This window comes from Mercenaria mercenaria, chromosome 14 (assembly GCF_021730395.1).
Source record: "Mercenaria mercenaria strain notata chromosome 14, MADL_Memer_1, whole genome shotgun sequence".
NCBI classification, from domain to species: domain Eukaryota; kingdom Metazoa; phylum Mollusca; class Bivalvia; order Venerida; family Veneridae; genus Mercenaria; species Mercenaria mercenaria.
In genome coordinates, this window is record NC_069374.1 from 72,885,673 (window position 1) to 72,900,447 (window position 14,775).

Below are 14,775 nucleotides of genomic sequence, written 5' to 3' on the forward strand. Positions count from 1 at the left end.
AAAATATCCTTGCTCTATTATCTCAATGTAGGTTTCTTACAGGCTGACCTTTAGCAATGTCAGAACAATGGTCATTCTTGAGAGGTGGCTGATTGCACAACATTGACTGTTTGACCTTCGAAAATACCAGTTGATCAGTATATGACTGTATATAGTGGTAAAGGTTTATAGTACTGAACTGTTTAGTCAATATTCATTGATGCGTATCAAATTGTCTCTATTTGAGCTTAAGGAAATATAAATTATACAAACCTTTGAAAAATCGACACGTTAAAAATTGTTTAAAAATTGCAACACAGAGCAAAACAATGTTAACTTTTAGACTGTATCAAGTTAATACAATTTTTTTAACATTACTATTACGGGTCCATTAACTTAACCAAGTTTATTCAACTGGGGCATTTTGGCCCATTTTAGGGGTCACTACAGCTAAAAATAGAAATATCTTCAAAGAATGTTTCCTGATGAACCACTCAATGGATCTTCATCAAAGTTGGAAAGAAGCATTAATGTAAGAAGTCCACCCAAGTTTGTTTTAATGGGGACACTTGATCCCTTTTAAGGGCTACTAAAACTAAATATAGAAATCCATGTAAGGTCTCCTCCCAATTTTATTCAAAAAGAGATGCTTATAAGACTTCAACTGCATAATGAATTTTCATCAAACTTGTCATGTAGCATCATTGTACGGACTTCTCCCATCTTTTTTTAAATGGGAGCAGTCGGTTCCTTTTAAAAAACCTTTAGAGCTACAAAAACACTTTTAAATGACTTTTTCAGGAACTGCTTGATGGAACTTCAACATACTTTGACCATCGCATCATTGTCAAGTCTTCTCATATCTTTGTTTAATTGGGGCACTTGGCCACTAACACAAATCTAATTCTTCTACACAACTACTTATCGTGAAGTTTGTTCCTAATGGTAATGTATATTTAGGCCGTCACAGCAAAATGTAGAAGAAACTAAATAACTGTTATTTTAATGGACTGTTATTCTCAAAACTTGGTCGGAAGCAACGTCAGATGGTCAAAGTCCTCTTCAAGTGAACGACTTACGCCCAGTTTGGCCTCTTGTTCAATTTTAAATAAACGGAATTACCCGAACTCTTTCTTTGCATTTATACTTGTGCTTAATCATAATCAACAATATTTGAAACGTTAAATTAAATATTGAATCCATATAAGAGAATTATGTGCAACAAATACTATTTTTCAGTTGTATTTCCTAAACAATTGCTTGATTAACAAAACGAGAAATGACGCACAGGACTGCAAATTTCAATGTATCAAAAGAAATAATAATGAGTCTGAAATACAAAACAAATAGTTTTCTCTTCAACATAAAATTTGTTTTAATTAAATCTAAACAAAAGTATGTTTGCGTATCGAAGGAAATTGATTGCTTGGGGCAGAAGCATAAACTTGACCACCGCCATTTCATTCAGAAGACAAACGCATTGCTTATTCTAGATACAATCGACTAGTTCATATTATAAGTGTTTCCTAATGTGTTCTTTGCGGGGTTATGATATGTGTATGTCTAATCTATGTATACGTAATAAAACCTGTAAGAAGACCCTTTTGAAGTGTAGAATTCAATCAACTGAAATAATGAAAGGTGCAGGATCCCTCACTCGACATAATACCTGCTTAAACGGAATCTCTTGTCCTGAATACTTGAATGATTTCACAGATATCAAAGGGTCAGAAAATGTAGCAACACTGAGGGGAAATAAAAATCAGTCGCATATTAAGGTGAATAATCCATAGCTCAAGAAAGCGCATTGGAGTGCTCTTTCAATAAATAGGTGAAAGATATGTCAGTTTAACATGAACTGTACTCAAATGAAAAATACTGACAAAACATATTTACCGACTCGGTGTGTTTTAAAAGTGATGCGATAAAACAGTTACGTCTGGATGTCTGAGCTTTTCTAAAATGCATTTTTTCCCTTTCGAACTGCGGAACTGTCTGTTCATGTAACTATTATGTTTTATAAAACAACAAGGAACAATGAAAGCTGCTCCATATTTGTACTTCGAATGTTATTAAGAAAATGCTGTACCTCATAATTCAAAGAATTATATCAAGTGTACTCTGAAAAAGTAAATGTACATGAATCGCTTACAGACTAAAGAGTCTTATGTGTGGAATTTCTGTATATAATTATATGCATGGTCTGAACGAATTAAGGCTGGTACTGTCGTTCTCTTGTGTGCAAGAAATAATGTTTTCGAGTATTGTTTAGCCATAACAGTAATTGAAAATGAGACTTTGCTAAAATTATTTCACGGCATATAAACATTTCAGTCTGCAATACTACTTATCGATACATCATTCGGAATAAATATTTCCATATCCTAAAGTAAAATCGAAACAGATGGTGTTCTTAATTAAGAGACGATATTAGTCACGAGATCGGCTGATTTGTCTTCGATTGGTAGCGAGATAATATGCTTAATAAAACTGGTAATAACTGTGTCTGAACATGGCATTACAGTTGATACTGTTCTTGAATAAATGTAAAGGTGTCATCGATAAATTGTCCTATAATATTCTAATAATAGGTAAAATCTCATGCATCCATTTAATTAATTTTAATGTATTAGATGTTACAGTGGCACTTGTTTAAGAGTTGAAAATAGAACTTGATTTATACTTTATCGTTCAGTAGAGCAACTAGACAATAGTGCCAAAAGTAAATGTATTGCAATAAATAGGTTGACGTACAGTGCAATATTTTGAAACATTCATATTTTTTCTCAATTTTTGTCTTCCAATTATTCGATATCAAAACCAAAATTGCAACGAGTAGGCGGAATACAAACCTAGAATAAGTACACAACTGCACAACGAGATTCTAAACTTTTTCAACCATATAAACGCCGATGATATTTATTTCTTAAGTCTAGTGTATGAGTCTTAATATTACCTGTTAAATGTCAAACGACTTTCTGTGATATTATAATATAAATGTTAAAGACATGTGCTATGTAAATTCAATCCAACATGTGCAATACTTGATTAATTTGCCTTCCGATGTCATATGATTAATACAAAAGACCGCGATGGAAATAAGAAAACTTTATGCTCTTTTTGTGCTATCCTTGGTATTGATTATAACCTTAGGACGGCCAGCACATATTTATGCAATCTCGCCAGGCATACGTATGTTTTTTACAACACAGAAAGTGACGTCACTCGACCTTCAGCTATTTCCGGAAGTAAATAAAATGAAAATAGAAATGCTAAACTTGAAAACGAAAGCCGCATTTCGATTCGTAGATAGTCAGGGGTCACGCGCAGGGGTCACCCCGTCTAAATGTATGCGCGTGGACTTTTTTTTTTTTTTTTTTGCTATTGGGGAGCCAATTCTTAGCACTTTATTACGAATTGAAATTACCTGGGCTTTAGTACAGCATGTCAGCTTTTAATCTATGAAAAAATATTTGAGTTCTGGATAAACAGAAATCCCACAGGGGTCCGTAACGGACCAGGGGTACATTGATAATTTTGGAACTTCATCAAATCGCTCAAATTGTCATTTTTGATGTTGTCTGAGACTGTCAGTATATGCCTCAGATGTAAGATATAACCGTATTTGAGAGCTGCAGACCTAGACATTTCAGAAATATTTTCAAAATAAGTTTCGTGTAATAAATGTTGTCTCTACGGAAGCGTGAAAGGGCCATCAGACGCTAATACGTTTTAGTACGTTAAGGCTGCGGAAAGGGTATGTCATCTACAATTGCACTTAATGTTCAACGTTAAGCTGACGTAATTGTTTTATGATATATTGTCTAGTTTACCACAATAAATTCTGTCAACAGCCTTGCTAGGCCAGAAGTTATTTGCAAGCGCAGGCTGATGGGTAGGGTTTTGGAATATCTCTGCCAAAACATATACAAAAGATGATGTCCAAACACTAAAACTAGCCAAAACAAGAAGGAATGAATAACAGTTATGGAAACAATAATAGATATTTGTTACTAGGAAAATCATGTTTATAGTCAATGTCCTATATTAATTTTAAGAATGCACTAATTGCAAAATTTAATCATATATTAAAATGGATCAGCTTGGACCAAATGCTCCTTACTCTGACGAATACTATAAGAGATGTTCCGATTAGCGGGAGAATGAATATCGGTTATTCATTCGGATTTCTTCGAAAGGCTTTTAGGTGTTAGATTTGTCTGTTTTATGGGAAACATCCAACGAAGCATACATGAAAACTTCTATTCTAATATTGCACAAAATCACGTTGGCAAGATTTAAAGAAACTTATATACAGCTGACAAAATATTCTCTTTTATCTTTTTTGTATGACACAATAATTACGTATCACATAACTCTTTCTTCAAAGCAGAAATGTTTTATTTCGTTGCTAATTGATTATGGAGAAAAAAACACAAGGCACTGGACAAATTCCAGACAGTTTTGCATCATAAAATATAGAATAACATACTTATCTGTAGCTGTATGTCACAGTAACTTTCACATTATTACATTTTCACATTTATGCAGCAAAGGGCAATGTCTATCTTCATACAGAATACACATGACAAAATATCAACAATATATGTCTTTGTTATGTATATAGTTCCCCGCCTACTTTTGCTGGTTTGCTGGTTAGCTAACTTATAACTAAGATCTTTTTCGTGTGAAAAAGATACCTTATTTAATTTAAAGAGAAATAGGAGTGCATGCTGAATATTAAACACACTTTCCTACATATGAACACAATTCGGGTCTACAACTTGCAGATTTCTACGAATTGATAACTATTGCTACCATACTAGGCTACACTGATGTCATATAATGATTATTCTACCGAATTGCGACAACGTGAAATATCCATTTTCACGATCTCTTTGGAAAATGCATGCAAAATGTATTGCTGAATTGATCAAGCTATGAAGTTTTTATCATCTGAATCATCATGGTTCACAGTATTGAACCACATTGAAATACTACAACGAAAACTATGCCGAATGTCAGTGTTGTTTTATTTTCTGGTCCTTTGGGATCACGGAGTACCCTTAATTATATTGTAAATTCCACTTAAGCCGGTGCTAGGGGGAAATGAGGTGTGTTGCATATTTCATTACCTTTCAAGCACAGTTCTAATGTTTTAGTGCCACACAAATCCCGTCGGTGAAAAGCTAGCTCATCACCAAAGGTGATTTATTGTGCCTATATACTTTCATTTTACTCCAATGACAATTGACAGGTTTACAAATTTGCATATTAATGGAATTAATTCCCTTTATGCATTCAGTAATCGTTACATTACTTTCCCCCTCCGAGAAATCTCGTCCCGAGATTTGGCCTAGGAAATTCATGGGTAAGGCAACTCCAGTCCGGCAGTTGACTTCATCCCACCGCTGCCACCATTTGAAACGTTTTAGTGCCATGTACTGGCATCCACACACAAATTCTTCCAAAGGACATAATGTTATGCGTCTATTTGACGTGCTAGTCCGCGCATCAACCGTGTACACGAATACAAAGCTAGATTTCCTTTTTTCATTAGCCTATTTCAAGGAGGTGATTTTGTTTCACATCATCTTATGCTCTGAATATTTAGTTTCGGATTCTTATTTATTCTTGACTTGTGAATATAAGTATGTATTCAACAGAGATCGATACGATTAACTAATTAAACAGGCATTTTCAGATAATAAATCATTTTAAGGCAATTTAAATAATTGGACACCGTTCATGGGAATATGTTTGTATGTATATGTGTGAATAGTGAAACCTTTACGAAATCGTAAAAAATCTTGAAATGTCTGCTCATTCTGTTATTACGTACAGATATGCCGCACGTATATCAAATCTAATTGTATGTTTTGAACAGACAGTTCCGGTTAAGTGTTGATATTAAACTGAGCAAAACAAGATGCTCATTTTGGCGGAATCCCACTTCTGCCAGTTTTTTACACTGTGATCGCGATCTTTTGGCATTTTGTAGACTAAGCTAGTTTTTGGTTCAGTGTACAGGAGCAAACAATTCAACAAATGTTCTATAACATTCTATATTTCTCTGCGAAAATTTTTTAGCAATGGCCATTATCTGGTTTGTTGCGGGATAATAGTCTTTATTATACCTCATGTAAAACACCTAATGCAAAGCCCCTATCTCTCAAAATGTATTACTTTTACTGTCTCTCACGCCAATCTTTGTTTTCGGATAATCCCAGGGTAATAGTTTTAATAACACCTGCGCAGAGTTGCCCTTTGCGCATCGCACTCAATGGATGGTAGTTCAACAAGTTTCAGTGGATTGCACATATCCGCGTTGTTAGATTGTTGATATGCAAGCAGTTGTTTGTTGCAGATATTACCAGATAAAATTGAATACAATTTCAGTTGCTATTAATATTTTTCTTGTTTTGGTTGCTTCGGTATGATAAAATAAATAACACATGTCAATAAGGGTGCTATTGATATTGTCAACCCTCAAAATGTATTAACACCCTCGACAACTGGCTCGAGTGTGACAATATCAATTATATCCTCACTGACGGGTTATTTATACGTGTATAATGTATTTCGTGTATGGATAAATACTTTATCCGATGCAACACTGGAACTTAAATTAGGGCCTCCTTAAAGTTAATTTTATAAAAGGGATTTATGGGTTCGGGAACTCTTTTGAATGAACCATTCATAATATTGATATGTGGCACAAATAACATATAGCAATATTTATAAATGAGCCGCGCCATGAGAAAACCAACACAGTGGCTTTGCGACCAGCATGGATCCAGATCCGCGCAGTCTGGTCAGGATCCATGCTGTTCGTTTTCAAAGCCTGTAGCAATTAGAGAAACCGTTAGCGAACAGCATGGATCCTGACCAAACTGCGCAGATGCGCAGGCTGGTCTGGATCCATGCTGGTCGCAAAGCCACTATGTTGGTTTTCTCATGGCGCGGCTCAAATGGTTCTTCTTAGAGACCAAAACTGAAATTTAAGCCCAATGCACAAAATCCTATATATGATTTCGTTGCATTTCAGACCTAAGTTAGTAAATTAGTATACATACTGTCAAAAACGTTAGTTTGATGACCAACTTCCTTTACAATGACGCCTCGAAAGCATTTGCGTAGGACACAGCTGGCTGTGTCTAAAGAAAACCCTTACTCTATGACTTCATGTTATATAATGTAGCCTTGTGCACGCGTTGGCAATTTTAATATAAAAAGGAAACAAAACTTACATTAGTACTAACATTAATGTTAATTTTTAACAATCTTTTCACCAAATTTGTTATCAAAAGAAATGCTTTTTCTTTCCAAAAAAAAAGGATTATATGAATTATACTGAGATAACAAAGGTGCAGTTTGCGAGAACATTTAAATTTTCTTGGATTTTTTCAGTTTACAGAAGTTTTGCCCCTATTTTGGGAAATAAATGATTATTGATAAATTGCAAACGGGGAAATAAAAGCTTAACATCCGCAAAAAATCAACTGGGGAAAAAATTTGCGTTTTTTTTTTTCCTTTTACACTCTTGTTTATACGGGATATGATACGTTAATACATATTTCAATAATGCGATTGCCTGTTACAATTTTGGCATTTTAACAAAACCCCCCCCTTAAAAAAGAACTTGAATTCATCTTTGAAGATTTCAAGCCCTTTGTATCAGTTCGGCTAAAATATCAAAGCTTAACCTTCAGCCTCTGGCGGAAAAGGGTTTTCCCCTTTGCAAACCAGTGCGCCAAAGATCAACCTGTACATGGTCTGCCGTTCGCATGCGCATATAGTTTCAGTGAAAAACCCCTTGAAGTAGTTAGGAATATAGGTTTTTTTGGCACAATTTAACCCCCATTTGCCCTTTTTCCCCCTTTGGTCAAGACTGACCAATGGGGCAATTAAATCCACAGGTTTAAACCCATAAAACCTCTGATTTAACTAAATTGTTTTAAATTTAAAAAGATGTTTTAAAATGAAAAAAAATTTTGTTTATTTAAAAATATTTCCCATTTAAAAACTTTAAAATAATTTTAAACATCACCGAGAGACAAAATGTAAAAAAATTTGGCCTAATAAAACAACAGGAAGTAAAATAAAGGGGTTTGAATTTAGACCACTTTTTTTTTTCTTTTTAAATTATCTTTTATTTCCCTTTGTTTTGAAAATCCTTCTAATAGATAAAACAACTTTTTAAAAAATTTAGAAAGACACAAAATGTAAAAATACCAATAAATACTTTAAAAATTATCCATGAAAAAAGAAAATTTAAAACAAAAAATAACCAGACCGGGAAACCAAAAATCAAAAATATAAAAAATATAAAAAGGTCGGTTATTTACAAATCTATCCCTTTTTTTATTAAAAAAAACAAGTATATCTCCCTTGATAACTGAAATTCATACAATTATTTATTAAATTTTGGGGAAAATAAAATAATTTTAGGATGTTTTATTTAAAAAACAAAAAGTAATTGAATAAATTATAACACATGAAAAATAAATTTGATATTTAAAAACCATAACACTTTTAAATAAAGAATATAACATATATAACCGGGTTTCAATTTTATATCATTGAGTTGTTGTTTATGCTTATTTCCCGGAAGTCGATCTGACGTTTCCTGTCTTTTTAAAGGTGTTTTGCAGTAGGTTTTGTGACGGGATCCCTTGCCCTTTTAAGGGTTACGCCTGCTTTATACATTGACGGGTTGTGCACATAAAAATTCTCCGTCAATTTTGAAATAGCACAAATTCCCTTTACTTCGTTCTTGTCTCTAGTTTCGGGGGTTTCGGGGGGCAAGAACAATGGGGTTGAAGGGATTCTGGGCAAAACCGGGCGGTTTGATGTTTTTGGAAAAACAGCTGTATGGGGACCTACGATGAGGCCCTTTTAGGAAAGATAAATGGTTCACCCGCGTCGGGGTGCACTAATAAATTCAAACCTGGCTGGGGGTTTTAAAAAAAAATGTACGGAAACGGTTTTTAAATTTTTTTTAACAAAAATTAAACAAGTAACAAATTTAAGTACAAAAAACCGAAATCCTCAACCCTTTTTGGTATGCATGGGTATACACAGATTAAATATCATAAACTTTTATTTATGAAAATCACTCATGTTTGAGTAACCGTAGAATATGCAGTTTGAAATATGCTTTTGAGAGTAGTATGGAATATTCCATTATAAATTATTCCACTTAAATAAAAACAGAATTTAAATAAATAAAAACAAAGTTAACTTAAAAGTTTGTTTGAAAATTTCGGTTCTTTAAATTATATTTTTCATCCGATATTAGAATCTATATAACTCCTTCATAAGCGTAAATGTTATTTCGTAGATGCTGAATCTTTTTTATAAGGATAATATCAAACATTGCCCTTGTTTTTAAAAAAATCTTAATTTTTTTCTTAAAAATAGATATTAATGACAGATCTTTTGCCCTCACGCTTATTTTACATTTCAAAATACCCCAAATAAACAAAAAAAGGGGATTTTTAATCCGCCCAAAATATTGCCCAAAAATTAAAATGTATTTTGGATTTTTAATCGATTGACCCTTTTTCACCTTGGGGCCGGTCCCCGTTGATAAATATTAATATCTATTATAAAAATTTCCCAGTTTTTTCGACAAAAAAACACTCCTTAAAAAAAGACTTTGGTAAGCTATTTTTTTTTTTTGGTTATTTGTATAAATTTTTTTAAAATTACAATAATTCCATTTTTTAATTCAAATATATTTTATATAGTTAGAGTGTTTTCTTGTTGAATTATCCGGGCACCACTTTTTAAAATATTTTTTTTCATTTTATGAAATCAATAAAACGTTATTTTTGTATTCGAAGAGAAAACTTCACCCCACTTCCTCTAACCTTTCTTCTTTTTTCCTGTCTTTTTTTAATTGAAAATTTTTCAGAAAACATCAAGTCGTTTTTTGTAGCAACTTCAAAAGCAGATAGATTGTCAACATACTTTTTCAGCTAATTGTGTTTCTGTTTAAAGAAAACTTTTTATTTTTAATTTTTTGGGGTATTAGTAAAATTACTTGGGTTTTTTGCAGTGATTGTTCCCTTTTTTAGCTGATTTTTTCAACTAAAGCCAGTCATTTATTTTTTTTTTTCATCTTAATTTTTATTTTTAAATTTATTTTTAAAAATTCATTAAATTTTTTTAAAAAAACCTGAAATGTATTTAAATTCCCGTACTTTAAATTGGCGTGTGTAAACAGTACTAATAAAGTTCCAAATTGTTTTTTAAAATTTTTAGTGATCTTTAAATTGTGTTAATTGCTTTAGCAAGCGTGATGATTCTCCTTTTTTAAAACGATTTTTCAATAAAAAGCCCATTCCTTTTTGTTTTTCAACTTTACATTAAATTCATTAATATCTCTTGTAATTTTTTTTTATTTTTACTTAAGTTGCATATTTTAAATTATGGGGTTGTAAACATTTATAACCCAAACTCAATTTGTTTTTTAAAGTCATCTTTTTTAAAATTAATTTCTTTTTTGTTTCAAATGCTGTTCATGATCACACCCTTTTTGAACGCCTTTTCCAGTTCAATTTATTTTCTGCAATTTTTATTTAAAATTTAATTCTAAAAAATCTTTATGCTTATTTCAGTTTCGTATTTATTTTATTTTTTCGTTCTGATTTTCTAACTGTACATATTTTGTAACTTTTTCTCACCCCTCATAATCTTGTCTTTTAGTTTTTATGTTTAAATATATTTTTTAATTTGTTTTTGGGAATTGTTTAAATTATGAAATATTTTTTATTTTGTAACTGAATCAGTTTCTCTTAAAGTTCTTTTTAGAATAAACCTAGCTTTCATTTTTTTTTCAATTTATTTTGTAATTAAATTTATAATGAATTGTTTTTTAAGTCTTTTGTTAAATTTTAATTCTTTACTTCGTTCAGGTTTGTTTTAATTTTTTGCACTTAAAATTATGCATCTATTACATTTTGAACTTTTTTATAAAAAACCGTCTTGAAACGCATTTGGGTTTATCGGGACTCCTGGGTTTTAAGGTTTTTACCCCCTTTTTTAAATACTTGTTCATTGTGTTATCAAGTTCCTATTTCATGAAGATCGTTTCCCATGCCTTTTTTTAAGCTTTTTGTTTGTTTTTTAATAGCAATCATTTTAAAACAATATCAAATTTAACTTTCCCTTATCTGTCGGGTTTCACTTATTTGTTCTATATTTTTTAAAAACCCCCATTATATAATTTTATATATTCCAGTAAGCTTTTTTCTAAAAAAAATTTCCCTTGGGTTTGTCATATAAAGAAATCATATTTTGATTTTTTGCTTTTAGCAAAAGATTTGGGGTTAAATATTTTGTTCATTACAAATCATATAAATTTCTCTTTTACTGGACTTTAAAATAAAATTAATGGAACATTTAAATAGGTATCTTTTGGCTTTTATGTAAACTGCTTAAATAAATAACACAACAGTTTTTGTGACGCCCTTTTGGAACAAATATTTTGTATTTTTTGAACTTTTTACCTTCACATACAAAATCATCAAAATTACTACTTTTTTTTTTTTCTGATTAAGATCTCACAATTTTAAATTTGGGTTGGACAGCTAAATATTCAAGTTTCTTTTGGATCTCTTTTTTTTTTTGCAATTTGATTTAAAATTGGTTAAATTTAAATTTTGATTTTTAGATTGTTCTGGGTTTACATATAATAAATTTATCATAATATTAAGGGGTTTTCGGGTATATGCTTTAAATGTATTGTTTTTCCAGATCCAGAAATCCACATATAAATTCTAAAACAAAACCCGCAAAAAAGGATAACGTTGTTTAAAGTTTTGGGTTTTTGTCACTTTTTGTATCAAAATTTTTGGAATTTCCCTTTATTATAATAATACTTTATCTTATTTTATTTTAAATTTATCTTACGTATCTTACATTATCTTGCATTATTTTACATTATTTACGTTATTATATAAATGCAATCAAAACTTAATAAATAAGAATAAAAAAAAAATTGTCGGGCAAAAGATGAGAGATCTTAGAAAGAAATAATGAGAGAAAAAATTAAAAAAGTAAAAACGGGACATGTTACTAAAAATTTAAGCCAATACTGAAAAAAAGAAAGTCAAAAAGAAAAATTGTCAATCAGTTAAAAGCATTCCCTGAAATAAAAAAAACTGGCATTCTTCCAAAAATTTTGTTGAAAAGATACAAGAAGCAGAAAATCTAAAGGGGGTTGGGAAGATTTTATTCCAAAGAACCAATACGATTATTACCATGAAAGATATAGGGTTTTTGGGGGGGTGGGATGGTGAGTTTAAAGACCAAAAAAATTTTCCTGAAAAATCAAAGAATTAAAAGAAAATTGGGAGAAAGCCCCAAAAAAAAGAAAATACACGTAGATTTAGTGCTTTTCGGGGATGAAAATGTTATAGAAAATATCAATATTAAAACCCGTCTGAAAGTTTGACCTTTTAAATGCAAATATACTTAAATCCTAAAAAAAATAGATAAAAAAGATTTTGAAGGTATAAAAAAAGGTGTTATGAAGTATTAAAAAAATTAAAGGGCCAATAACTGGCAAATAAAGTCGAAAGATCCAAAAAAGCAAAAAGAAGCAAAAGAATTAAATATGAACAAGGCAATTATTAAAGTCAAAGACCTTTAAATATATTCTTGGTAGTCTTCAAAATAGGAAAGGAATAGATATAAAATTCAAAAAGTTTCCCCAAATGGACAATATGTAATTTAATTATTCCCCAAATAAAAACTTTAGGGGCAAAAAAAATTAATTGCTAAGGATCAAAGAACGGAAAAGAATAATTAATACGAAGGATAATGATTTGATTGTTTTATTAATAAAAGATATAACAAAATAAAAAACATTAAATTCTTTCTGAAAAAATTATTAAAAGAATTAACAGAAAAAGCAGGATTCCCTATATAAAAATCTAGAAGTTTAAAAAAGAAATTTAGGGGACAAGGTTATGACTTTTTTGTCCAGTAATCCAGAAAAAATTGGTTAAGGGTTTTGGTTAATTTTGGTTAAATTTAACTGGAAATAATAAAATAAACTAAAAAATGAAGTATTAGAATAATTTGTGAACTTTTAAAAAAAATGAATTCATTTTTCCAAAAGAAAAAGAAATTTATAAAAAAAATATTTTTCTTGAATATATGAATGGAACAAAAAAAGATTAAGTTCTGAAAATTTTAAAGATAATAAAAAAACCCCGAGTGATTTTACAATAAATTTTAGTCGTTCTTTTTTTTAATAAAAAAAAAAACTTATGTTTTTGGGTTTTTGGATATTATTAACACATGACCTTTCTTGGGCAAAATATTGTGTAAATAAATAAAAAAAAAAATTCGTTTAAAATGGTAAGGATTGGAAAGATATTATATTTAAAAAATGGTTTTTTTACAGTTACCAAATTAATAATATATCAGGGAAACATTAAAAAGAAAAGGGATTATGAATTTGATAAACAACATTGCCCCAAAATAATTTGGGAATTGATTTAAGTAGTTTTTAAGATTTTGTTTTCAATTACAGATAATTTTTGGGGATTTAAAAATTTAAAATTTTTATACATTGCTTGGTTTTTTAAGAAAAAAAAAGGGAAAATCTGAAGGGGAACTCAACACCAAATATATAACTCTGGGGAAAAAAAATTTATATTCATGTGATCTTATTGATAATTCACTGTTGATGGTAATTTCAGTGTATTATCTATCTGTAAGTACGCCGATTTAAAAGACTTTTCCCTTTTCAAAAGAAAACCCAAAAAGAGGGATATTCTGAAATTAAAAAATATTTATAAATTCAATTGTATAAAATTACAGATATTTGTAGAAGAATTAATTTTAATGAGGTTGAAAAAATTTTTCACAAAAATAAAAGAAATTAATAAAACTAAAGTTTTAAAAATTTTATTAAAATTTAGTTTTTTTATTATGTACAAAAAAGATTATGACAAAAAATAAAGGAATATTTTTTATGTTGTGCCCACGGGAAAAAGAAATCTACACGGAACAGTTTTCTTGAACTTTAACGAAATTGTTTTTAAATGGAGTTGCATCTTTAAATTTGCACAGCTGGAAAAAAAGCTTTGAAAAAAGCAGGAAAAGCAGCACTTGAAAGTGGAACAAACAAGGGGTTAAAAAAAATTGGAAATTTTTCGCAGATAAAAAAGTTGAAAAAATTTTAAAAAAAAACCTGCTCCAGCAGTTGGTAATTAATTGTAAGGAATTCAAGAAAAAAAACAGTAAAAATAAAAATGAAAATATAATGAAAAAAAGGAGGGATATTCAATAGAATAAAAAGAATATTTTCAGGATCTGGAACTTCAACTCAACGTAAACGAAATTTTCAGATTAATTTATAAAAACTAAAAATTTTAAATATAATAAAAAATAAAGTTTAACTTTAATAAAAATAAAATAAAAACTAAAAAAAAAATTAAAAAAATAATAATATATACATGTTTAGAACAAAACAAAATTGTGAAAAAAATGAAATTTAACCCTTTCAATTTGATACAGCCTTAAAATTCTTCTTGGGGAAAAAATGTTAAGCAACAAAAAAAAAGGATATCACTTTACAATTAAAGATAGAAATCAATTTTGATTTGGTTTAATGGTTTTTTGAAGTAAGTTTTAAAGTAAATAAGCTTTCTAAGGTAAAAATTATGTGATGGAGACCAAATTTCTTTAATTTAATGCAGCTTTATTAATTTGGGGTCAGTTATGGTTAAACAAAATGGAAAAATTTTTTATGATTTAAAATTTTATAAGTAGTAA